Source organism: Agelaius phoeniceus, unplaced genomic scaffold (assembly GCF_051311805.1).
Source record: "Agelaius phoeniceus isolate bAgePho1 unplaced genomic scaffold, bAgePho1.hap1 Scaffold_113, whole genome shotgun sequence".
In the NCBI taxonomy this organism is placed as follows: domain Eukaryota; kingdom Metazoa; phylum Chordata; class Aves; order Passeriformes; family Icteridae; genus Agelaius; species Agelaius phoeniceus.
In genome coordinates, this window is record NW_027509877.1 from 2,473,746 (window position 1) to 2,499,657 (window position 25,912).

The 25,912-nt window shown below is 53.1% G+C and overlaps 2 pseudogenes; one reads left to right on the forward strand and one right to left on the reverse strand.

The window, feature by feature from the left end:
- Nucleotides 1–25,912, forward strand: part of LOC143693008 (uncharacterized) — a 151,127-nt pseudogene that overhangs the window by 11,964 nt on the left and 113,251 nt on the right.
- On the reverse strand, nucleotides 9,491–10,276 carry LOC143692999 (uncharacterized; annotated as a pseudogene).

Sequence of the window (25,912 nt, forward strand, 5' to 3'; positions counted from 1 at the left end):
TCAGGGAGTTGCCTAATCTTTCAGAAGTTTAAAGAACTCTTTATTCAGCATCTTAGATGTATTTTTATCTTTCATATTGCCTCTTCTCATGTCTTTGTCTAAATCCTTTCTATGGCAATCCCTTGTGGATGGTGGACATGTCAGATGTTGTTGGGATGTCAAAAGGAGCAGAGGGAAGGGTTTTGATGTCTATTAAATTTTCACATTTTCAAATTTTTATGTTGGCCATGAAGAGAAACCTTTCTGTGCCTCTGAGTCTCAGCAGTTCCTGGTCCCTGCAAGGACACAAACCTGATGAGTTGTGGTTGCCACTCCAGGGGCTGCACTTGCACCTCCCTCCATAGCCAGAGCAGAGCTCCCTTGTCCCAGAAAGTCCCTGGCACTGGAGGGATGAAGGAAACAGGACAGGCTGTGGGGATCAGGGGCAGGGCAGAGCCAAGGGGAAGAATGACTTTTGCATTTGATGGAGCTGTGCCTTCCCTTGGCTCTGCTGGCTGAGAAGAAATGAACATCCCTCTGTGTCTCGGGCAGCTCCTTCTCCAAGGAAAGCGGGTGGGAGTTGGAGCCAGGGAGCTGGAACCTGCAGGTGCAGCCTGGGCTGGAGGGAGCTCAGATTTGCACAAGGCTGCTCTGAGTGCCAGGGCTTGGATGGGGGAAATGGTGGGGAGAGGGTTGGGACAGAGTCTGATTGATTGTCAGCCATGAAGGGTCTTGATTTTCATATCCATTCAAATGGCACGAGGAGGAACCTGGATTCAGTGTCAATTGGAGATTGCACATATCCATGTATGAACAGGAAGAAAAACCTAAGCAGCACCTAAAAAATGTTTTCTCACTGTCTTTTTAAATATGATCTATTCAGATTGAATACACTTTGAGCCTCTGGAGCAGTAAAATTCAGCAGCAGCCTCTGCAAGTTGCTGAGGATGTCAGCAGCCCCCACTGAAGCCATCCCTGCCCAGAGACCGTGGGGGAATGGGGAGACAAGGAGGGCGTCCCTGGGGCTGGGCAAGCAGAACTCAGAGGCACCAGCGGCTCCAGCTGGGCAATGGAGTGTGGAATGTGGCTGGGAAAGCCCTGCCTGGGCTGGGCCAAGCAGGACAGGCAAGCCCTGACTCCCATTCCTCAAACAATTCTCTCAAGGAGACATTTAAAAGAATTACAATTGTTTGTGTCCTCTGAGTTGGATCTACTGGAGAAATACCAACAAGATATTCTCAGGAGCTGAAAACAACCAAACAGCATTTACTGGCAACTTTAGAAAATCAGAGAACCTTTGGCAAAAGGTTTAATATGACAGTGAATCAAAACCAAACACTTCTCAAAGCATTAACTTGGCCCATTCAACTTCACAAACTCTAAGCCCATTCAATTTGAAGTGAATCAAAATTTGCAAGGAGACAGAAATAGAAGAAGTAGACAGAGAAAAAGACAAATAAGATACAGAGTAGCACTCACACCTGGGTTCCAATGTTGTTCAGATGGAAATGCCAAGAGGAGGGAGGGTCAAGATGTGAGCTTGCCTTGTGGTCACCCTTGTGGTCACCCTCGGTCTTCCTGGGCCCTTCCCCCAGGTGGGGCTTGGGGTCATTTGGTCCCTCAGGAGCTGGGCTGGGGGCTGCAGAGGTGGCTGTGGAGCATTGCCTGTGCTGTGCCAGGGACTGGCAGCCACTGCTGGGCTGGGATGGAGGATCTGGGGGATTGGGATTCCAGGGCAGGGCAGTGCTGGGGTCACAGGGCAGGGCAGGGCTGGACCTGCCTCTTCAACCCACACACACAAAATGATTCAAGCCAACAATCTCCTCCAGTCTGTCACAATAGGCAGTGTTGGAGGTGGAACCCAAATTTGGCCATGGGCACCTGGCCAAGAAGGACAGTTCTCTTCCATAGGAAGGAAAGCACAGAGCCTTCCCCAGGGTTTTGGGGCCAGATGAGAGGTGACCCTTGTGAAACCACTGCCAGACAGACTTGTCCTGGCAATATTGCTATGGGAACAATCCCAGATATAAGGAAATTTGCTGGTGAAATCCCATTTCTGGTCATGGGTGCCTGGAGAAGGACAGTTCTCTTCCATAGGAAGGAAAGCACGGATCCCCAGTGTTTCAGCAGCAGATGAGAAGAGACCCTCAACATGCCAAGGTCAGCTGGACCAGTCAGGTGGCCCATGGGAGGCCAAACTGGGCAGACCTGTTCCGTGTTCTCTTGGCTTTATGGGGTCCTGAGTTGTCACAAGGGTGCCTTGGTTCCATGGGGTCCCACAGTGTCACAATGGTCCCCAGGTTCCTTAAGGTCCCACAGTGTCATAATGGTCCCAACAATTCCATGAGGCCTTGCAGTGTCACAATGGTCTCTGTGATTCCACAGGCCCCACAATGTCACGTCACTCCTCTGTTCTGTGAGCCCTGCAATGTCACAATGGACCTTTGGCCCATGGGGTTTTGTGGTGTCACAATGGTCTCTTTTGGCTCCACAGTGTCACAATGGACCATTGATGACAGGCGGCCTGTCTGTGTCACCCTGGAGCTTTGGTTCCATGAAGCCCTGCAGTGTCACAATGGTCCCCCTTGGTTTCTTAGTGTCACAAGGAACCACTGATGACAGAAGGCTCTGCAATGTTACAGGGGCCCCTTGGTTCCATGCAGCCCGGCAATGTCACAATGGCCTCTTGGTTTCATCAGGCCCCACAGTGTCACAATGGTCTTCTTGGTTCCATGGTGGCCCACAGTGTCACAATGCTTTGCTTATTCCATGGGGCCTCGTAGTGTCACCATGGTCCCTTGGTCTCACAGGGCCCCACAGTGTCACAATGGTCCCTTGGTCTCACAGGGCCCCACAGTGTCACAATGATCCCTTGGTTCCATGGGCCCTGTGCTGCTGCATTCCCCCCTCCCCTTCTCAGGCCGCTCTGCCAGCTGAGAAATGCTCCTTGGGCCTCGGCCTTGGCCAACAGCCCCTGGGCTCAGCTCCTCTGCAGCTCATCACAAACACTGTCTGCTCCAGGCACTGCTACTGCCCAACCAGCTCCTGCTTTCTGTAGCAGCAGCCCTGGGAGCTGTTTCTGTTCCCTCCATGGCACAACATCCCTGTTCTCACCCTGCCAAAGAAAGCTGCTGATGCCAAGTGTGGCCAGGATGAACCATTGCTGGCACTGAAGCCCCTCTCTTGGGGCCCTGCACACAGCGCTCCAAAAGGAGCCCTTGGAGCTCTCCTGGGCCAGCGACTCCCTCTGAGTGGGGCCTCTCCCAGCCGGGAACTCTCCTGTTTGCTGCACTCGGGGATCCCCAACAACAATGGAGCCTGGGCCGATCCCCCCACTGCTCCAGGCTCAGCCCTCTGCCTGCTGGGGAGATGCCAAAGCATCCTCAGGGAGCATTTCCCTGCCCTCAGGGGAATTTCTCCCAGGTGCCTTGCCCTGACTCTTGGAGTCTGTGTGCACACAGGAGTGCCTGTGCTCAGGGAAATGTGGCAGAAATGCTGCTCTCTGAGGTGTCTGAGTGCCTTCGATAGCTGAGCTAGTCAGGCCTGTAAGTAAGGGTGAGTCACAAGCTGTAAGCAAAGTTAAATGCTGCTAAGATGCTCTTTTGCTAAGTAATGAAGTTTAATATAAGTTATTAGCTAAGTTGAATGTTGTTAAGTGTTATTGCACAGTGAAATCATTAAGTCATAGGTTATAAGTAAGGTGAAATACTGTCAAGGTTATAAGTAAGGTAAAATACTTTTGCTAAATGCTGAAGTCTAAGGCCTGTTAAGTTTAAGCTCAGTTTAGCTTTTAGGCTGCCTTCATTTTATCCTTTCCCTCACTGTCTTTTTATAACACAGGTGCACAATCACACACAGTTCATGGTTCATTTCTGGTTTGACTGCCTGGATTTTGTTTGCTTTTGTTGTTGCTTTGTTTCCTTGGTGTGCCTGAAATGTCCAGTCAGGAGCAGAGTGACTCTTGCCAAGGAACTTTGTGGTGCTCTCCCTTAATATTAAATCTGGTTTTGCTGATCCCTTGCTGGGGATGTTTTAAGCGCTCTCAGCCCCTCGTTTGTAACAGGGTGAAGGAGCCCTGGCCCAGGCTCTGGCCCTGGAGGACACGGGGACGCTGCCGGGGGGTCCCTGCCCCCTGTGCCACCCCCAGGGCCCCGGCCCCCCGTCCCCGTGTCAGGCTCTGGGGTCAATCTCGTGGAACATCCTCTGGGGGAGGCTGCGGGGCCGGGGCCGGGGGGACCCGGGGGGACAGGGGACCCCGCTGTGCATGAGCAGGGTTGGACTGCTCTGGGGGGAACTGTGAGGGGGGCCGGGGCAGAGTGACCTCCCCAGTGACCTCACACAGCCCCTGTGATGTCACACAGCCCCCTGTGATGTCACACAAACTCCTGTGATGTCACACAGCCACCTGTGATGTCACAGTCCCAAGGCTGGCATATCACTCTGTGGTGTCATACAGCTGTGCAGTGAAATCACAGAAGAAACTGTGATGTCACAAAGTCACTTCGTGATGTCACAGCCTGTTCTGTGATGTCACAGCCTGTTTTGTGATGTTACTCAGACACCCAGTGATGTCACAAACCATTCTCTGATGTCACCGAGCCACCCTCCATGATGGCAGAGTCTGCTCTGTGGCCTCACACCCTACCCTATCATGCCACAGCCACCTCTGCAATGTCACAACCCCCTCAGTGATGTCACACAACCCTCTCTGTGATGTCTTACACCCACTCTGTAATGTCACAGCACACACTTTAACCTCATAGCCTGCTCTATGATGTCATACAGCCATGCCATGACATCACAGCCTGCTCTGTGATGTCACACAGAGCCCTGTAGGACACTGTGGTGGCTTGAAGACATCACACAAAAATCTCTGTGATGTCATAGCCCAATCTGTGACCTCACAGAACCCACTCTGTGTTGTCACACAGCCCCTTGCTGCCATCACAGCTGCTCTGTGCCTCCATGACACAGCCACAGAGGAGCTGATGTGACACAGCCCCCTCTGGGACATGCCACAGCCCCTGCCAGTGCTGAGCCCCTGGGAGCTCTGCCTGTGCCCTGCTGGTGTCCCTGAGGGGCCCTGGCAGTGCCCCAGCCCTGCTGGGCTGTGCACAGGAGCTGCTCCTGGCCAGAGCTGTCTCTCTGCAGCTCTGCTGCCCTTGCCAGGAGCTGCCTCTGTGTTCTGGTTTCAAAGCAAAACCAGTAAAAGATTCCAAGTGAGAAATACAATTTATCAGGAAAAGGGATAAAGCCATATACATGCTATAATACAAAAGAAAAATCAGTGACGGAGTCAGAATACAACCGGACACCCTGCTAGTTAGGGGGGTGGTAGCAGTCCAGATGAAATGGTCTTGTTGAAGTGGTGATCCTGCAGAAACAATCTGGTAGCTCTTGTCCGCTGGAAACCAGTTGGTAAGGGCAGCTATTCCTCTGGCAATCCAGTGGAAAGACTGACTGCTCTGTTCCAAAGCCCAGATTGTATCCAGGTGGGGATGCTGAGCTCCTCCCCCCTGGGCAGGGAATCTCACAATGGGCTGAAATCGTTCTGACTCATGGGGTGGGTCCTTGATTACCCGATAAACAGAAATGGCTCCTGCAGGGAGTTATCTCTGAGTCATGAGGCAAGACATTGATGGGCCCATTAACAGGAGATAAGAAACAAAACAATGTCCCTCCTGGTTTCAGCAGCTCGTGAAAATGGGAATAGAAGACATTTTTCTATTCTAACCTAGGACACTCTGGGCCAGCAGCCTGGCCCTGCTCAGCACCACAGACTCAGCGCAAGGACTTCAATGACCCTCTTGAGGCTTTGGTGCTGTTTGCATCAAACTCAATCCCTCAGATTGCGCTCAATAAACTTCTGGAGAACTCAAACTCACTTCCAAAGTCCAAAGTTTCATTAACTTTTAATGGGTACCACTGAGGGACACAACTCATGTGAAAATGTCCCCAGGTTCCAGGTAGAGCAGAGCACTGGAGGCACTGATGACAGCTGGGGACAAGCAAGGGAAATGTGTCTCTGGTGCTGAGCAAAGCTGGATGTGTTTCAGGAATGCAAAGGGCCAAGGCCTGAGCCCCAGCCCCTGGCCAGGCAGATCCTGTCCCTCCCTCATTGCTCAGGGCTTTTGCTGGGGCACTGGGATGTGGGGATGTGAAATGCCAAGGGCAGGAGCATGGGGCGGCCCCTGCCAGGCTGCTGAGCAGGGACAAGGAGGCAATGAGGCCCCAGGCCTGCAAGGGTCACTTGTCCCCTGCTGGCCTCAGCCCCAGGGCCAGCAGCCATGGCCAAAGTGCTGCAGGAGTTGGCTCTGGCAGGGCTGTCTTGCAGCTGCTGCCCATGCCTGTGCCCTGTGCAGCCCAGGCTGTCCTACGGTGTCCCTGCCCTGCGCCTCTGTCCCTGCAGGCTGTTGGCATCCCCCGGCTGCCCCACCTGGCTGGCCCCTTCCTTTGCTGACAGCTCTGCCTCCTGCCTGCCTCTGCCTGCCCACACAAAGCCTTGGGCTGCTCCAGGCTCCTGCTGGGGCACGTGTTGCACCACAGCCCTGCCCTGCCAGGGAAATTCCTTTCTGCTGCTGCCCAGTCTGGATCTTCCCAGCTGCCCTTGGTGCCATTATTTCCTTCTCATGCTTATATCCTCTAGGAAGAAAACCTCCAGCCTCTCTGAAACCACCCTTCAGCCCCTGCCAGGCAACTCCTGTTCTGTCCTCAGTCTCCACCCCACTGAGCCCAGAACCTGCAGCCTCTACCTGCGGGTTATGTGATAAGGCCTCCAAACCCCATCTTGGAAGATGTTTGGGTCCTCTCCAAAGACTGTGAAAATGGAAAAATAGTGGTCAAAGGTGTTTTCTCCCAAATCTTGCAGTGGCAGAACAAGGGTCCATAGGTCTAAAGTGAATGAGTCTGGATTTCCATTTGTTAGAAGGAGAAAATAATTTACAATGATGAGAGTGGAACAAAACTGCAACTGTTTTTGCAGAGAGGTTGATGCACCATGCCAGGAATTGTCCAGAAGCAGGAGCTTTGTGCAACCTGACCCCGTGAAACCCCCTGCCCTTCCCAAGGATGAAATTCCTGTTGTGTGGGTTCTCTGATGTGCTGGGTGCCCTCACAACGCTTCTGGCCAGAATGTCTGCTGAGGGCAGCCTGGCTGCTGCAGGGGCAGTGACCTGACAGCCATCACCATGGCAGCCCTGTCCCCTGGGCCTGGCTGTGCCCTTTGCTCTGCCCCTGCCTTGGCTCTGCTGGCATGAAGAGTTTTGTCATTGATATCTTGTCCCCAAGGTGCTGGGGCCAATGGCTTCCAAGTCAGGCTCCTGGAGCACAAGTGGCTTTTCAGAGGCCAGCCAGAAAGGAGCCCTGAGGCAGCAGCTCTGCAGTGGTGGCCACCAGGCCGGGCTGCCAAGGGAGGCTTCTGGCCATGGCCTGCAAGCAGCTGCTGCTGCCAAGGTGCCTTTGGTGCCTCAGGCTCTCCCTGGCACAGCTCCCAGCACGGCACTCTGCCCTTGTGCCCGAGGCCTTCCCTGTGCTGGGGCTGGCCTGGGCCTTTTCCTGCAGCGGGACCTGCCCTGCTGATGGTACAGGAAAGGCAGTTCCTGCTGGAGCAGGAGGCTCTGCCTGCAATGGGCTCCAACAACTCCAGCAAGGCCCTGTTGACTTCAAAATTGCTTCCTAGAGCAGAAGATTCTAATGGTTAGAGCTCCTTTGCTGTGGAGGAAAGAGCTCTGATCAAGATCTTTCCCTCTAATCATGATCACAATCAATCCGAGCTGTATTCCTAGAAATCTGTCTGGTATTCAATCATGAAACCAGTGGGACAAATTGCATTAAAGTTCAATTCCCCCGTCCAATGTCTTGTACCTTTGACAAAGTCTGGGGCTAGCATTGGATCCAGCCGTTCCCAGTCTCCTTTCTGAGAAGGAATTTTAGAAGTTATGGGGTCCTGCAGGGGTTTTGGCGTTCTGTGGTGGCTGCTGGGTGTCATTTCTCTACCTCATGACTCAGCAGGAGGTTCTCCAAGAAAGAAACAAAGCTTTTGCCTCAAGCTCCCACTGTGCCCATGACAGGAATCCCTGTGAATGTCTGGGACATCCCGGCTCTTTGGCAGCCTGGAGACTCCTGGGATGTCACCGTGGAGCCCCCGTGAGTGCCTGTGACAGATGGGTGCCTTTGCAGCCCAAGGTGCCCTGGGATGTCACCATGGAATGGCTGTGACTGCCTCTGACCACGGGGCTCTTTACCATCCCCAGAAATCACTGGGAGGTCTCCATGGAGCCCCTGTCTCTGTGTGTGACATTCCAGCTCTTAAAGAGGCTGGAGACTCTTAGAAAGATCCCATGGAACCCCTCTGAGTGATTGTGGCAACTCGGTTCCTTAGCAGGCAGCCATCATTAGAATCCATTTCTATGGTCAGTTTCCATGGCAACCATCACCAGCCCCCTGTGTCTATGGACAGTCCCCTGGCAGCTCCATGGAGACCCCATGCCAGGGGTGGTTGCCATGGACACCAGCTCAGGGCTGGAACAAGGGTTCTGTTGCCATGGCAACAATATCCAGCCCCATCCCCAGGCTCATGGGATCTCAGAACCACAGAATTGGGTGAGCTGGGAGGGACCCATCAGGATCCTCCAGTCCAACTGCTGGCCCTGCACAGGACACCCCAACAATGCCAGCCTGGGCCTGGCAGCGCTGGCCAAACGCTGCTGCAGCTCAGAGAGCCCTGGAGCTGGGACCCTTCCCTGGGGAGCCTGGCCAGGGCCCCAGCAGCCTCTGGGCAAAAACCTTTTCCTGACATCCAACCTGAGCCTGCCCCGACTCAGCTGCAGCCGTTCCCTCCACTCCTGTCCCTGGGCACCAGAGGGAAGAGGTTCCCACAGCCCCAGCCAGGGACCCGCTCCCAAGGCTGCTGCCATGGCCACCAGGGCTGGACCCAGCTCGGATGCTTGGTTTCCACGGGCCGGGGTTTAGGAATGGGATTCCCCTATTTCCTGCTCTTGCTAAAACCGCGCTGCCATCGCTGCCCTCCCACCTCCCATGGGAAGCACAAAAGGCAAAGATCCCGGGCTGGGATAAGAAGAATTTATTGGGAACAGCAACCAGATAAGGAACAAACAGGAACAACAACAACATGGATAACAGAAGGGATAAGAAAAACTTTTTGCAGGGAAAACTACAACACCACCGACCGTCTCTTCCCAGCCATGTGTTTCCCCCTGCCTGGAAAGGACACCCTTCTCCTCACGGCAGACAGAGAGCGTCTCTTTCCTGCCCCTGGCAATTACCTGAACTAGGAGTGAATGTAATGACACAGCCGTGGCCAGACCCTCATAACCTTGGGCCCACATCATGTCATTGGCAGGGGCAGGAAAAGGGACAGATGTCTTCCCAGCATGGATCACAGGGAACGTAGATAACCAGGGCTCTTTCCAATGTGGGACCTCCAATGGGGGATGATGCTGGAGCAGTGCACAAAGCTCTTCCTGCAGCTGGGGCATTTGTAGGGCTTCCCTCACTGGTGCTTCCGTTGGCGTCTGGTCAAGTGAGAGTTACGGCTGAAGCTCATCCCACATTCCCCACACTCGTAGGGCCTCTCCCCGGTGTGGATCTACTGGTGGGTGATGAGGTGGGAGTTGTGCTTCAAGACCTTCCCACAGTCAGGGCAGGGGAATGGCCTCTCCTCGGTGTGAATCCGCTCGTGCACAAGGAGATGGGAGCTGGTCCGAAACCTCTTCCCACACTCAGGAGACTCATAGGGCCTCTCCCCAGTGTGGATGCGCTGATGGCTGATGAGGTGGGAGTTGTGCTTGAAGCCCTTCCCGCACTCAGGGCAGCGGAAGGGCCTCTCCTCTGTGTGAATCCGCTCATGCAGGAGGAGACTGGAGCTGGTCTGAAACCTCTTCTGACACTCAGGACACTCATAGGGCCTCTCCCCAGTGTGGATCATCTGGTGGACACTCAGGTCAGAGCTGCAGCTGAAGCCCTTCCCACACTCCCCACACTCGTAGGCCCATTCCCCAGTGTGGATCATCTGGTGGCGGATCAGGGTGCTGCTCCGGCTGAAGCTCTTCCCACACTCCAAGCAATTGTAGGGCTTCTCCCCATCGTGAATCTGCTCATGCACCACCAGCTCTGAGCCCTGGCTGAAGCTCTGCCCACCTTCCTGGCACAGGGTGCGTCTTTCCTCCTCAGAGCACCCTGGGCTGAGTTTGGTGCCCCTCCTCCTGAGGGACCTCTGGGACTTTTCCTCCCCATTGGATTCCTGCACAGTAGAGCTGCTCAAAATGGCCTCTTCCATGAGGTTCTGCTGCAGGGATTTGTCCTCCCTGGTCTCCATCCTCAGCTTCTTGTTTGGAGGACGAAGGACAAGGTCAGGATGGGATTTGCCTCTGTGCCCCAGGGAAGGGGAAGGAGATCCCCCCACTGATTTCCTGGCAGGACGGCATTGGCAGAGGGGCTGTCCTGCAGCCAGGGGCTGTGCTGGGCTGGGAGATGGAGCAGGAGAGAGGGGGAAAGGGGCACTGACTTCTTCCTCACCTGCCTGGGTGTCCTGGGACATGGTCTCAGTTTGAACAGATGGGTGTCTGCTAAGGAAGGCAAGAGCCTCCCTTGAAATGGAAAATGTAAGCCCCCTCCCTCCAATTTACTAGAATTTTGAAATTAAGGGTATCTCAGGCAAAAGTATGGGAATAGGAATAACAATTATTGAACTAGGAAAATTTTAAAATACAAATGCCGTTTTACAAATATACCCCACTCACCAGATCAGAATACGACGTGACACCCTGCGGGTCAGGCTGCTGGTAGGGGTCCTATGAAATGGTGGCTGCAGAGCTCCTGCAGTGACAGATGTGGTTCTGTTAGGATCCTGTAGAAGGGTGGAGTTTTCCTCTGAAGGTCCAGTGGTGATGGTGTTGGGCCTGGTCTTCCTCTGGGAATCCTGTGGAGAAGAAAGCTGCTTCTCTGAGAATCCAGTGGGAAGAGGCTGATGTGGTGTCCCAAGGATGCGGTTATATCCAGGTGCAAATGCTTGGCTCCTCCCCCTGGGCGGAGCATCTCACAATGGGATGATGTGGTTTTTATCAGTCATGCAGTGACACTCAATGGCCCATTAAGAGAAGATATTTCCCAGAGGATGGATTGGTTGTGGAAGAGATAAAGAAAACTGCCCAATTAACAGAAGATAAATGCTCCAGTTCTAACAGATGGGTGATGATCCCACAGCCTGTGAATTCAGGGAGTGCTCAACATCATGGTTCCTTCTCCTTTCCCTGATCCTCCTTTGTCCCTCCTCTTCCTCCCACTCCTCATCTTCCCTCCCTCCTCCTCCTTTTCCTTCCTAAGCCAACCTCCTTCTCTTACTTCCCTCCCTTCTTGCTCTCCTTCTTCATCCAAACTGGGCCTTGTTGGGGACCCTGGCTGCAGACTTCCAGCCCTTGGGGTTCCTCCCAGGAGATCCGGAAGGGGTGAATGCAGAGAGGGCTGGGAGATCCCAGGAGTGGCTTCAGTGGGAGGGACTGGGCTGTACTGGGATCATACTGGGATCAAATGGGCAGTGACTGGGATTGCACTGCATTTGTACTCACATCATACCAGGATCATACTGGAACTGAGTAGGAGCCTGCCGGGTGCAATTGTGACGCTGTTGGAGGCAAATGGCATATACTGGGAGCAAGTGGGATCATGCTCTGGGTGAGCAGGAGCAGCTGTGAGCAACTGGGATCATGTCAGGAGCATGTGGGAGAACTGGGAGTGACTGGGTGCATGCTGGGGGTCATTGGAAACAACTGGGCTTCTACTGGGATCATGCTGGGAGTGACTGGGAATATGCTGGAAGGAACTGGGATACACTGGGAAAGACTGGGAAAGACTGGAACAAAAGTCAGGGTGAAAGGGAGCAACTGGAACCATGTGGGGCACAAGTGGTTCCTACAGGCAGCAACTGGGACCACACCGGGGTCATCACTGGATCATACTGGGACTGACTGGATTAACCCTGGCAGTGTCTGAGAGTGACTGGGAACACACCATGCACATCGTCCCTGGACTGGGGGTGACTGGGAGCACCTGGGAGCACACTGGGAGCAAATGGCATCATACTGGGACTGACTGGGTTGATCTAGCTGGAGGCAACCGGGACCATCCTGGGAGTGCTTGAAAGTAACTGGGATTATTCTGGGACCATACTGGGAGTGCTGCCATGTGACAAGGATCATACTAATACATAAAATTTCAATAGTCAATGGGAATTTTATTTCTATATCTTTTATTTTAAAGAAGGCTACCAAGCAGCGCTGGTTGGCCGGGGAGTCACTGCTCCACTCATGGCACACACCACTTACAAATTCAGTAAAGTGTATATATACTGTTTTTAAGCATAAAAAAGCAGTTTCCAGTGTGCTTGTTTAGTAGAAATGAGTAAATATCAATCAGCTGGAATAAGCAATTTCATCATCTTTCCAGGTGGTTGTTGGCTTCCTGTCCTTCTTGTGCTTGTCTGGAGCGAGGCCCCTTCACCGCTGTCTGCTACATGATTTTGTTAAGCTTTTTATTACACATAAGCATTTAGTCGCAGTGCAGTCCCCTTAGCTTCACCACAACTTCCTCTATTTTATTCCAAGCATTAGTCATTCTTTGTATCTATCCCAAAGAATGCATCCATTTTCCACACAGCAGATTAAAGCATTTGCTGATTCCATTGCTGATTGACACAAATCACAAAAACATTTTTCAAAGTATTGCTCACGAGATTGATGATGTGGGGATCTACCTCCCTTTCCTGTAGGGCATGTAGAACGTGCTGCTGGCTTGCGGTGTCAAAAGCCTTGGCCATGTCCACAAATACAACAGCCAGGGGTTTGTGTTCTCCTTTTGCGGACTGAATTCTAGTTTGCAGGAGTTTCAGGTTTTCGGAGCATTCCACTGCCCTTATAAAGCCTCTTTGCCTTGGGTTGAGGGGGCAAGCCTTGGTCAGTTTGGCTGTTAAAATCCTGGAGAACAGTCTTAGCAAGATGGAACTGATCAGGATGGGTCTCCAGTTGTTAATGTCCTTTAGGTGCCCTGCTTTGGTTGACTTAGGAATCAAAACAGTCCTGCAAGCCCTCACCCTGTCTGGGATTTTTCCTGATGTTAACCATGAGCTGAAGATCTCCATGGTCCAGGAGTACTCTGGATCCATCTTCTTGATGTCTCTTAGAGTAATCCTGGATTGGGAGCCGAGTTTTTGCTCATCTCCTGCACATTTTTCTCAATTTCTTTTGCCATAATTAAGTCTCTGAAAGCACTAATGTTGGCTTTCCCATTAATTTGGTGTTGCCACCGCTTGGGGCGTGGCATCCCAGGTCGAGGACGGCTCGGTGGCAGCGCCTCTGCCACACGGACCAAGCACACACACACACCAATGTGGTGGACGGTAACTGGCGTTTATTAACGGTTAGGCAGGGTCATCTGTAACAGGGGTTAATGGTCAACAACACGTGGGGCTAAGTAACGGTAAAGGGGAGGGGTTCTGTCTGCCCGTAACAATGCGAGATCTTGCGGCCGGTCCCTAATCTCCCACAATTTGGAAGTTCCCAAGGCTATCAAATGTTCCAGGTGTTTCCCATCAGGCTTTAAAAACTGAATAAAGTTCAATGGGTGGGATTTCACAGGACAAACACTCTTTGTCATTCAGGATAATTTTAGCAAGTTTTCCCCTATCTAGATGGAACAGGTCTTAGAAGCAAAGAAAATGACCTTTCTTAACTGTTCTTCTTTTCATCCACTTTGGAAAAGGTCTTATTGGTCCTTTTTCCTGGCTCCCCATTTTTCTCTTATCTTGGGTTGCTGTTCTTATCTGGCTGATTAATTCAAGGCATCAAAAGCATTCCTGTGCTGATTGATTGTTGATTGCATCTCCTTATCATCTATTAAGTGCTTGGATATCCACAGGAAGGTGTGAATTGTCCCAGCTGATAGCCATTCACTGAGGGTTCTGAGATAATGGGCCTGCAGCTCCCCCTCCCTCTGTCACTTGCTGTTTCCCAGCTGTTGTTATCTTTATCAGGGTGGTGACTCATCTTGGGATCTGTTTTCCTTCCAGCAGCTGCTCTCCCAGGCATCTGACTCCTCCCAAGATCTTTGTCCAAGTCCATTCGCAGGCCCCCAGCTGCTCTCCTGGTTTGATGACTCATGCCAGGTTCCTTATCTGCATCCTCAGCTGGTTTCCTGGGCAGCAATCTCCTTTAGTCCCTGATTTCTTCAGCTGTTTTGCTTGTGATGTGTGTCCTGCAATGAGTTTATTGATGCTTTTGTTGCCCTCAAACTGAGCCTCCAATCTTACCAGTAGTTCTTCCTCTTTAGTCCAGCATTTTTGGTGGGCTCCTGGGTTGGAAGTCTTTTTTGGGTGGAAAACAGCAACCCTTTCCTGATTTCTAACCAATGAATATGCCAATCTTTTGTGTTGTCCCAGAGCAATTTTCATCTTGAAGTCTCTGCTGCATTCCTCATATATCCACTCCCTGCCTGGAGCCATTTCTGCTGCTCCCCTGCATTTACCAAAGTGACAAACAATACCATGAGAATTACTCTTCTCTTTTCCACATTGAGCACACAGAAAACAAACCCTCCTTATCCCGTGGGCTACCCTCAGGTGTTCAATCAAGCCCAACACACAGTTCACCCGGGTACCACAGCAAGGACAAGGTGGATTTGTTATCAGGAGCAGTCACAGTAAGGATGTCTTCCAGTGTCTGTTCCCCGTGTTTCTCTGTCTGAGCTGGGCATGTCGCCGGCTTGGTGTCATTCTCCGGCTCAGCAGGTGATGTTTCTGGTGTGCCCTCAGTCTCACAATTGCTGTTTCTCTACCTGTTGTCAAGCACAAACGATTCACAGTTCCTCGGAAGGCAGATCTTCAGTCCCACACTTGGCCGTGGTGCAAACTGTTCATAGACCTCAGGCAGCCTGCTCAAACCCTCCCAGCTGGCGGGAAAATGAACACATTCAAAGTTATTCATAAACCAGACCAATCTAGAAAACTCTAAGTTCACCAGAGAAGCCAATTCACATACTGGGGGGGTGAGATGGTAAATTTTTCAACACTAGGTCTATCCAGTTTTTAGACAACAGGTCTAGCTGGTGTTTAGAAAATAAAAACAGCAGGTTTACCTTGCAAAATTGAGAGAAGGTGTCCAGTTGTAGACCCTGGGACACCAGGTCACCTAGTTATGTTTAGAGGTTTTGTTTTAAAATGGTTCCCCATTTTATGGCTCCGGATAGTAAATTTGCCACAAGTTTAGGAGAGGTAGAATAAGAAGGACAGAGCAAGGACATAGCAATCTTTTGCCCACTTTAAAATCCTGGAGTCAGATCTTGGAAAAAGAGCCACCCAGCTCTTACTGTTTGTTTCAGGAGAATGACGTTTTAACAGGAGGACGTTGAACTGGCCATCCCCACCACCTCTGTGCTGGGGCAGAGATCGACTGGGTTCCATTACACAGGGTTTCCAGCAGGACCATGAGGAGGTGCAATCACTGCAGCAATGCCCAGTTTGTAACTATACTCTCAAAAACTGCCTTAAGAGAATCACAGTCGTTCCCGCCTTTTGCCTGCACTTCATTGTATTTCTTCACTTTGACATTCAGAGCACTGGGCAGAAATCCCATCGCATCATCACCCACCTCAGGCCTTTGGGATGCTTTGTTTTAATTAAACAGTCAGATTCCCCTGGTTTGCACCAGTTCTAAGCTGGCTGCTGGGTGCTGGCCAAGGTGGGGCACTGGCCCAGGGACCCCCGCCGGGGACCCTCCCCTGCATGAACTGCTCAGCCGATGCCTTTTCCCAGCAGTTGACAGCAGGGCATGGAGCGACAGATACAGCTTGATCATAGCCAGGTGTTCCACAGCAGCTGGGAGTCTCACAGCAGCCAGGTACAGCTTGGCAACAGGCACGGGCAGCTCCATAGCAGCCAGGAATGGCTCCGCAGCCAGGCACCCCCTCACAGTGCCAGGGCGCTCTCCCGCCGGGGCCGGGCACTGTCTCGCTGTGGCTGGGCACAGCTGTAGGGGCGCTTTCAGTCACAGCAAAGCACAGAGAGGTGGTTCCAGCGCAGGCAGAGATGGCTACAGGGGCAGCAGCATGGCACAGAGGAGCTGGAATCTCGCAGGGGCCAGGCACCGCTTCTGAGATCTCAGCTGGTGTGGCAGGGCCTGGTGGAGGGGCAGCAAAGCCCGCTCCATGGCCAGGCACTGTCCTGTAGGAGCAAGGCATCTCACAGTGGTGGCGGCTGGGTGCCTTGCAGCGGCTGCAGTGGCAAAGAGCCTCCCTGCTGCTACCAAGTGCTGCTTCTGGGGTTCCAGCTGCGGCAGCAGGGCACAGCAGAGTGGCAGAGTGCCTGTTCAATGTGGCTCTGCAGCATGACGTCTCTCCACCCTCTGGATCAGCAGCAGCGCGCTCCATTGACAACCCGCGCTGGGCTTGGGCGTTTGCGGCAGTTTCTGCCAGCAGGGCAGAACAAGGGGCAGCAGCGGGCACAGCAGCACAGCAGCCAGTCCTTTCAGGTGTCTTGGCAGCCATGGCAGGGCACAGAGGGGCTGCAGGGTGCTCATTTAACACAGCCAGGCTACTCGGGGTGCCTCCACCACTGACCCCAGGGACGGCACACTCAGCTGGCAGCGCCCCCCGCCTGGGGCAGCGGCACGGCCCCGGGTGACCAGGGGACATCCTGCTGGGCAAACACCTCCACCGGGGGTGGCAGCACAGTCCCAGGGGCAGCAGAGGTACTCCCCGGGCAGGCCACCCTCACCTGGGGAGGCTCCACGGCTCTGCCTGGTGGCCTCCGGGTGGGCTGTGCCTTCTGCACTCATTCTCTTCCCTCGCTCACCCAGCACAGCCTCTGCTCTCCCTGCTGCCTCCCCCAGCACCCTGCTTTCACCGTTAGCCTTGGTGGAGAGCCAGTGAATGCCCCATCCTTGGAAACGTTCCTGCTTGGATGGGCTCTGAGCAACATGATGGAGTGAAAGATGCCTCTGCTCCCACCCCACAGCAGGCCCTGTGGTGTCAGCTACAGGAGTAGTTGGGGTCTCCTGTAGGATGCAATTCCCCCAGAGAGCAGAGAGAACACAAAGCACCACAGCTGGCAGGAACATCCTCCCATGGAGATGGGAATATTCTGGATCAACAGGCTCAGGCTGCCCAGCTTTGCCTCTTTGTAGATGGACACAAGTGTCAGAAGTGACTGAGAACCAGGAGGCCCCACAGTGTCTCTGAGTCCCCTTGGTTCCCTGAGATCACAGTGTCCCAGGGTCCCTTTGGTTCCACAAGCCACAGTGTCACAACGGCTCCTGAGCATCTTCAGGCACCTGAGTGTCAGAGCATCCCCTCAGTTCCAAGAACTCCACAGTGTCACAATGTCCCCTTGGTTCCATTTAGTCCTGTAGAGTCACAAGGATTCCTGGGAACCATGAGGCCCTGAGGTATCACAATGGATGGTTCCATGAAGCCCCAGAGTTTCAGAGTCTCCTCTTGGTTCCATGGATTCTACAAGACCCTGGAGTGTCACAGGGCTCCTATAGTCCCATGAGTCTCCAGAGTGTGAACAATGTCCCCAGGAGGCACTGCAGTGTCACAGAGGAGCAGCACTGCAGTGGGCACAGCACCAGGGCAGGTTTGGCAGTGTTCCCATGTCTGTGACACAACAGCAGTGGCAACACCAACATTCCCCTCTCTATGATACCACAGCACTTCAAGATCAAGCATTCCCCTGTCTGTGACACCACAGGGGTGGCAGTCACAGTGTCCCCCACTCTGTGACACCACAGCTGTGGCAGGACCGTATCCCCCTCTCTGTGACACCACAGCAGTGACAATTCAAACGTTCCCCTGTCTGTCACACAACAAGGGTGGCAATTCCAATGTTCCCCTCCCTGTGACAGAAAAGAGGTGGCAGCCCTAAAATTCCCCGCTCTGTGACATCACAGCAATGGCTGCCCCAGTGTCCCCCTCTCTGTGACACCACATCAGAGTCAATCCTGACCTTCCACTCTCTGTGACACCACAGCTGTGGCAGCCCTAAATCCCTTCTCTGTGACACCACAATGGTGAAAGCCACAACGTTCCACTCTCTATGACACCACAGTGGTTGCAGCCCCACTGTTCCTGTCTCTGTGACAACACAGCTGTGCCAGTCCTGTCCCCCTCTCTGTGACACCACAGAGGTGGCACCCGCAGTGTTCCTCTCTTTATGACACCAACACAGTGGCAGAACAAAGATTCCCCTCTCTATGAGAAAACAGTGGTGGCAGCCCCAACATTCCAATCTCTCTGACATCACTTTGGTGCCCAACCCAACATTGCCCTGTCTCTGAAAACACAGTAGTAGCAGCCCCCACATTCCCCTCTCTGTGACACCATTGAGGTGGCACCCCCAGCATTCTCCTCTCTATGACAGCACCACAGTGGCAGCCCCAACATTCCCCTCTCTGTGACACCACAGGGGTGGCAGCCCCAAATGCTCCCCTGTCTGTGACACCCCAGCAGTGACTCCCCACACATTCCCCTGTCTGTGACACCACTGCATTGGCAGTCCCAACATTGACTTCTTTATGACACCACAGCAGTGGCAGCCCCAAGATTAGCCTCTCCATGACAAACCAGGGGTAGCAGCCCCAAGGTTACCCTGTCTTTGAGCTCACAAGGATGGCAGCCCCAATGTTCTCCTCTCTATGACATCACTGGGGGCAGTGGAAGCCCCAATGTCACTGCATGACTGATAAGAACTACAGGATCCCATTGTTCTCCCCATTCTACTACAGAACCCCCGTTCTCCTCTCTATGACAACAAAGCACTGGCAGCCACAGTGTTCCCTTCTATGACTACAGCAGCAGGCACCCCAACATTTCCCTCACTGTGACACCACAGCTGTGGCAGTCCCGTTGTCCCGGTCTCTGTGACACCACAGTGGTTGCTGCCTGAATGTTCCCCTCTCTGTGACACTGCAGCTGTGGCAGCAGCACTAGAACAGAAGCAGCAGCCATGGAACACCGGGGGAGCAGGGGAGGAGCAGAGAAGCTGTTTAAACCTGCTCTGCACTGAACACCCAGAACACCACCGACAGCTCCTACCTGTGGCCCACTGGACCAGGCCTGGGCCGTGGCATTTCCAGTGCTGGAGAGACAGATAAGAGACTGATAAGAGAATGAGTGAGCTGAGCTACAGCCCACAGAGGGACTTTCTGAGTTTGTCCTCTCTTTTGGAGAGGCAAGAGGTTTATTGTTTAATACTGTTCATTTGTTGTGCTGGTGAATGCTTTGCCTGGTAAATAAACAGTTTTTTCCCCTTTCCTCCATGGAAATCTTTTCCCAATCCGGTTGGGGGAGGGGCTTCTTAAATCTGCTTTCTAGAGGAAACTCTTTTAGAGATTTTCTCCCAAATTTGCCCCATACGAGGCCAGGGTGGTGGGAAGAGGGGGGACCTCCAAGTGGTTGAACTGGGGTGAGGCTGGAGATGGGGACCCCAAAACCCCCCAGCATCCCTAAGCAGGACCCTTGAGGATCCCCAGCAGCCCTGAGACGGGGGACCACCAGGACCCCAGAGGGATGAGACTGGACATGGGACACTCCTGGTGGCTTTTTTTGATTCACTCTTCATTTTTGAAGGTTTTTATGGACACCAGATGGCTTCTAGAGATGGACTTGGGTAGGAGGAATCCCCAACCCAAGGCATTAACACCTTGTTTTTCCCCAAACCAGGATTTTCCCCAAAACATCCCACAGTGACATCCCCACTGTCCTGCTCTGGATGAGCTCAGTCCCAAACCTGACCCTGATCCTAGTCTCAATCTCACTGCATGTTCAGACACACTCACAGTTCTGAATTTATTCTTATCCCAGCCCCACACTCATCTAGCTCCAGATCCAATCCCAACCCCAGCCCTAAAGCCAATCCCATGTCTAGCCTTAACCCGAATCCCAGCTCTAATCCAAATCTCAGCCCCAGCTCCAAGCCCAGCCCCAATTCCAGCCCCTTCCTAAATCCTCAGCCCCAAACCAAATCCCAGGTTCAGCTTTTCTGGGGCTTTGGGGGTGTCTCTGTCCCTGTGACCCCGATGATGTTTGGGTGGGGTCACAGCGGGGCTGAGAGGGACAGAGACCCCCCCGGCCTCCCCAGGGGTGAGAAGGTGGCAGAGCCCTCCCAGCCCCGAGCAGCCTCAGCGGTGAGAGGAACACAGAGCCCCTGGTGCCCAGCCCTGCACAGGCATTGCCTGAGGCCAGAGGGATGGAGACCCTCCAAGCATCCCCCAGGGCGAGGGGACAAAGACCCCCGAGCATCCCCTGGGCTGAGAGGGACAGAGACTGCCCTGAGCACCCCCTGGCACAGGGGAGAGAGGGAGGGAGACCCCCAGGCATTCCCTGGGTGAGAATGATGGAGACTGCTGGGGAATGGCCTGGGGTGACAGGGACAGGGACACGCCTGGGGAATGGCCTGGGGTGACAGGGACAGGGACAACCCTCCCAAGCCATTCACAAGCATCCCCCAGTGTGAGAGGCACAGAGACCCCTTGAGCATCCCCTGGGCACCGGACAAAGTAAAGTTGTTTCTTTACAAAAATCAAACTTAAGCCTACAGAAAATGCCTTGAATTTGCTCTTCCCACAAGTCACTTGTGGTGAAAAGGCAAACAAATCCCAAAATTTATTAAACTGACAGTAGAAGCAATTCTGTGGCAATTCCAAAATCCATTGGTCCTGCACAGCCCTAGCTCAGCTGCTGGCACATTCTGATAAAAGAAAAGTGGAAATTCAGCCCAATACATTGTGATATCTGTTTTATGAAAAGATTATACACATCTGTGTAGATGTCACAAAGGTTACAGGAACAAAGAAAAAAATTATTCTTAGATTTGGCAAAGCCCCCGGCCTGTGAAAGAGAAAAGGGGGCACAGCAAGGGAGTGACAGGGACAGAGACCTCCCCTGGAGTGGGCCAAGTGTGACATTGTCCCCTGTGTGTGTGTGGCCTTCCCAGGGTGGGGGTTTTACACCTGAGCGAGTTTGGGTAAGGAGGGTGGTGTTCACCCCCTGAGCAGGTATTACCCCACTGTTTCAGGTTGCAATGTAAGATGGAACCAAATGCATGTTTTCAATCCCCATCTTCATCAACTGCTATAAACAGGTGGGGCAGGGTTCTTTATCTCTTCCATGACTCAGCCCTGATAACGCCCTCCAGGGGAGAGATCTTCTGTGAATGGGCCATTGAGTGTCACTGCAGGACTGATCAAATTCCATCATCCCATTGTGGGATGCTCCGCCCAGGGGGAGGATCCAAGCATTCCTACCTGGATATAAGCGCAGGCTTTCAACACCAGGAGCAGCTTGCCTACTGGATTCGCAGAGGACAAGAGCTCCATAACCACCACTGGACCTTCAGAGGAAGACCAGACCCTTCTACAGGATCACTGCTTGCACAGAATCACGTTCATCACTCCAACAGGACTGCAGCCACCACCCTGACCAGCAGAGTGTCAGGTTATATCCTGACTCTGTCTGTTTAAGGCAGTGTTTCTGTATCATTGCCTTGATCTTCATTTCCTTATTAAATTGTAATTCTGATTTAGACCCTCCCCCCTGCTTTGCCTTCAAACCAGTTCAAAAGACAATATGCGCAACCTTTGTTTGGTCCCCGAAACAGGATTTCCCATTCCCAAACCTTGACTCAATAGAGGAGGAGGCTGTGAGGAAGAGGAAGGAGCCCTGGGATATCCAGGCAGGTGAGGAGGAAGTCAGTGCCCCTTTCCCCCTCTCTCCTGCTCCATCTCCCAGCCCAGCACAGCCCCCGGCTGCAGGACAACCCTGCTGCCAACCCCGTCCTGCCGGGGATGCACTGGGGGGATCTCCTTCCCCTTCCCTCTGGCACGGAGGCAAATCCCATCCTCTCCTTGTTGTTCCTCACCCAGGGAAGGGGCTGAGGATGGAGACCAGGGAGGACAAGTCCCCTTGGCAGAACCTCGTGGAAGAGGCAGTTTTGAGCAGCTCCGTGGCAAAGAAATCCAATGGCGAAGAAAATCCCCGGAGATCCAAGAGGAGGAGGGGCTCTAAACCCAGCTCAGGGGGCTCTGAGGAGGAAAGACCCACCCTGAGCCAGGAAGGTGGACAGAGCTTCAGCCAGAGCTCAGAGCTGGTGGTCCAGGAGCAGCTTCATGATGGGGAGAAGCCCCACAAGTGCTTGGAGTGTGGGAAGAGCTTCATCAAGAGCAGCACCCTGATCTGCCACCAGATGATCCACACTGGGGAATGGGCCTACGAGTGTGGGGAGTGTGGGAAGGGCTTCAGCTGCAGCTCTGCCCTCATCAGGCACCAACGCATCCACACTGGGGAGAGGCCCTACGAGTGTCCCCAGTGTCAGAAGAGGTTTCGGAGAAGTTCCCATCTCCTCAAGCACCAGCGAATTCACTCAGAGGAGAGGCCCTTCTGCTGCCCTGACTGTGGTAAGGGCTTCAAGCAGAAATCCCACCTCATCAGGCACCAGCGCATCCACACTGAGGAGAGGCCCTACGAGTGCGGGGGATGTGGGAAGGGCTTCAGCTGCAGATCCACCTTTGTGAAACACCTAAGCATCCACACTGGGGAGAGGCCCTATGAGTGTCCCCAGTGTCAGAAGAGGTTTCAGACCAGCTCCGATCTCCTCAAGCACCAGCGAATTCACTCAGAGGAGAGGCCCTTCCTCTGCCCTGACTGTGGGAAGGGCTTCAAGCGGAAATATCACCTCATCAGGCACTAGCGGCGCATCCACACTGGGGAGAGGCCCTACGAGTGTCTCCAGTGTGGGAAGAGCTTCACTTTCAGCTCTAACTTGACCAGACACAAAAAGAGTCATGGGTAAGTGAAGCCCTGCAAATGCCCCCATTTCAGGAGGAGCTGCATTCACTGCTCCAAATTCATCCTCCATTGGAGGTCCCACATTGGGAAGAGCCCCGGTGATCCATGTTCCCTGTGATCCATGTGAGGAAGACACCTGTCCCTTTTCCTGCCCCTCCCAGTGATATGATGTGGGATGGAGGAACATGAGGGTCTGGCCATGGCCATGTGATTACATTCACTCCCACCTCAGAACATTGCCAGGAGCAGGAAAGGGACTCTCTCTCTCTCTCTCTCTCCCTGAGGAAAAGGGTGTCCTTTCCAGTCATGGGAAATTGTGGCCAGGCAGACCCAGTGAGTTGTGTGCTAGTTTTCCCTGTAAACAGTTTTATTTATCCCTTCTGTTTTCAATATTGTTTCTGTTCCTGTTTGTTCCTTATCTCATTGCTGTTCCCAATAAATTGTTCTTATCCCAGCCCGGGATCTTTGCCTTTTGTGCTTTCCATGGCAGGCGGGAGGGCAGCGAGGGCAGCGCGGTTTTAGCAGGAGCAGGAAATTGGGGAATCCCATTCCTGAAGCCCGGCCCATGGAAACCGAGCATCCCAGCTGGTGCCAGCCCTGGTGGCCATGGCAGCAGCCTTGGGAGCGGGTCCCTGGCTGGGGCTGTGGGAACCTCTTCCCTCTGGTGCCCAGGGACAGGAGTGGAGGGAACGGCTGCAGCTGAGCCGGGGCAGGCTCAGGTTGGATGTCAGGAAAAGGTTTTTGCCCAGAGGCTGCTGGGGCCCTGGCCAGGCTCCCCAGGGAAGGGTCCCAGCTCCAGGGCTCTCTGAGCTGCAGCAGCGTTTGGCCAGCACTGCCAGGCCCAGGCTGGCATTGTTGGGGTGTCCTGTGCAGGGCCAGCAGTTGGACTGGAGGAGCCTGATGGGTCCCTCCCAGCTCAGCCAGTTCTATGTGTTGAAGATTGCAATGCAAGATGTATTTCATTACCATCTGTGTGGCAGATTATCTTTTGTCAAGTGGGCAGTTTGCCTTATCAGTCTCTTTGAGTGACCACATTCACACCTCCCTCGGGAGGGGACATCTGCTGGTAACAGACTATTGAATGTCACTGCACGACTGATAAGAACTATAACATCCCATTGGGAGATGCTCCGCCCAGAGGGAGGAGCCAAGCATTGCTACCCAGATAGAATCCAGAAGTTTTGAGACACCAGCACGGCTTTCTCCACTGGATTCCCCAGAGAAACAGCAGCTGCCTCTTCTTCCACTGGATCTTCAGAGGAAGAATAATTCCCTCTCTACAGGCCCCCCTTCCTCCAACAGAACTACCCCTGACACTGCAGGAGGGCTTCAGCCACATTTCCAATTGGACTGCCACCAACACCCTGACCCACAGGGTGTTAGGTTGGGTTCTGACTCTGTCAGTGTTGTTCTAGTGTACTGCACTCTTTATTTTATCCTTTTTTTTTTCTTCCCTATTAAAGAGCTGTTATTTCCTGCTCCCATATTTTTGTGCCTGAGAGCCCCTTAATTTAAAATTTATAGCAATTTGGAGGGGTGGGGAGGGTTTACATTCTCCATTTCAGCGGAGGCTTCTACCTTCCTTAGCAAACTCCTGTCTTTCCAAGCAAGACAGTTTATTAGGGTCTAACACTGCAGGGGTCTAGGGGTTAAAGAGAACAGCAAGGGAGGGTTTAGGGTAGAAATACAGGAAAAGAGGGGGTAGAGGAGAGCATCAGGGATCTAAGGGTTTAGGGGTGGTATACAGGGAAAGGGACCAATAGGGAATGCCAGAGTGGAAAGGTGGAGACATAGACTGATGGGAAGACAGGGAAGGGAGAACTCTCTAGAACATGAACATATGAAAGTAATAGGGGTAGGAAAGGCCAATGGGCCAATGGGGAGGACAGAACTAGGACAAATTACCATAGTGCTTCAGAGCACCATGGGGGAAGTTTCTTTCCTCACCCTGAGCTGTGAGGAATGCCCGGAGCCTAAGGTGCATCTCTCCAGGGCATTGCTCTTGCCCTGTCCCCAGTAGGCTCATAGGCTCTCACAACTCCCCCTTTTTGTTTAGTTAAAAGTCTTCCCCTATGGATTTCTGCAAGCACCTAACAAAATAAGGGAACATTACTTACATAACAATAGCTATAAGTCATAATAGTACGAAAGTAATAACTCAAAGAGGAAATAGTACATAAGATTAGGATACAACTGAAATAATTGAATGGGTAGGAACTAATTAAACAACATCTTTTTTCTGGAATGCAAGATCGATAGGAAGTTGTATTGTTCAGGCAGTACAGAGCTGTTTCCTTTTTCAGGTTATTGCTGCATCTATACGCCACATCTTTCGTTCTTCTTTTCCACGCTGCTTGTGCTTGTCATCACAGCTTTTGGCAAGGATCGTTATTCTTGTAGGACAGGGACCCCCTCTCTCAGTCCCTGCATGCCTTGCAGCGCTTCTTATCAGGCACGGATACCTGCTTTGGGTTCCTCCCTCTTTTGGATTGGACAGGGGCCTCCAGGGTCTGCAATCTCCCTGCCATCTCCCAATCACCTTCCCTAGCAGCTTGTTCCCACTCCCCTGCCCAGTGCTCCTCAGGCTCGGTGTTAGAGTCTGGGGAATCACTGTCTTCTGCTGAGGAGGAGGGCCTGCTGGTAGAGGAGCGGTGCTCCTGGGTAACCGGTGCGGCCCCGTGCCGTGGGCTGCTGGCAGCCAAGATGGCTGCCTTCCGGTCACCATCATGGCCACTTCCGGCTCCGGGGATGTGGGAGCCACAAGTGTCATGGCCCCAGGGGTGGAGCCTGGGGTGGAGAAGGTGGAGACCACAAGGGGAAAGGCAGAGCCTGCGTCGGGAAGGGTGGTTGGGATCCCAACACAGGGACAACCATCGACACAATGGGTGGAGGGGAATGTGTTGCAGGGGAGGAGCCCAACAATGGAGGAGCAGGAACAGGAAAGTGGCCATTTTGGGGTGCGAGAGTGGGAAAACTTGGATCAGGAGGGGACAAAATGGCAGGGCTGGCCATGTTGCCGGCGCCATTTTGTGGGGTAATGGCCACTGGGGGAGATGAAAGAGGGTATGCAGGCACAGGAGGAAGG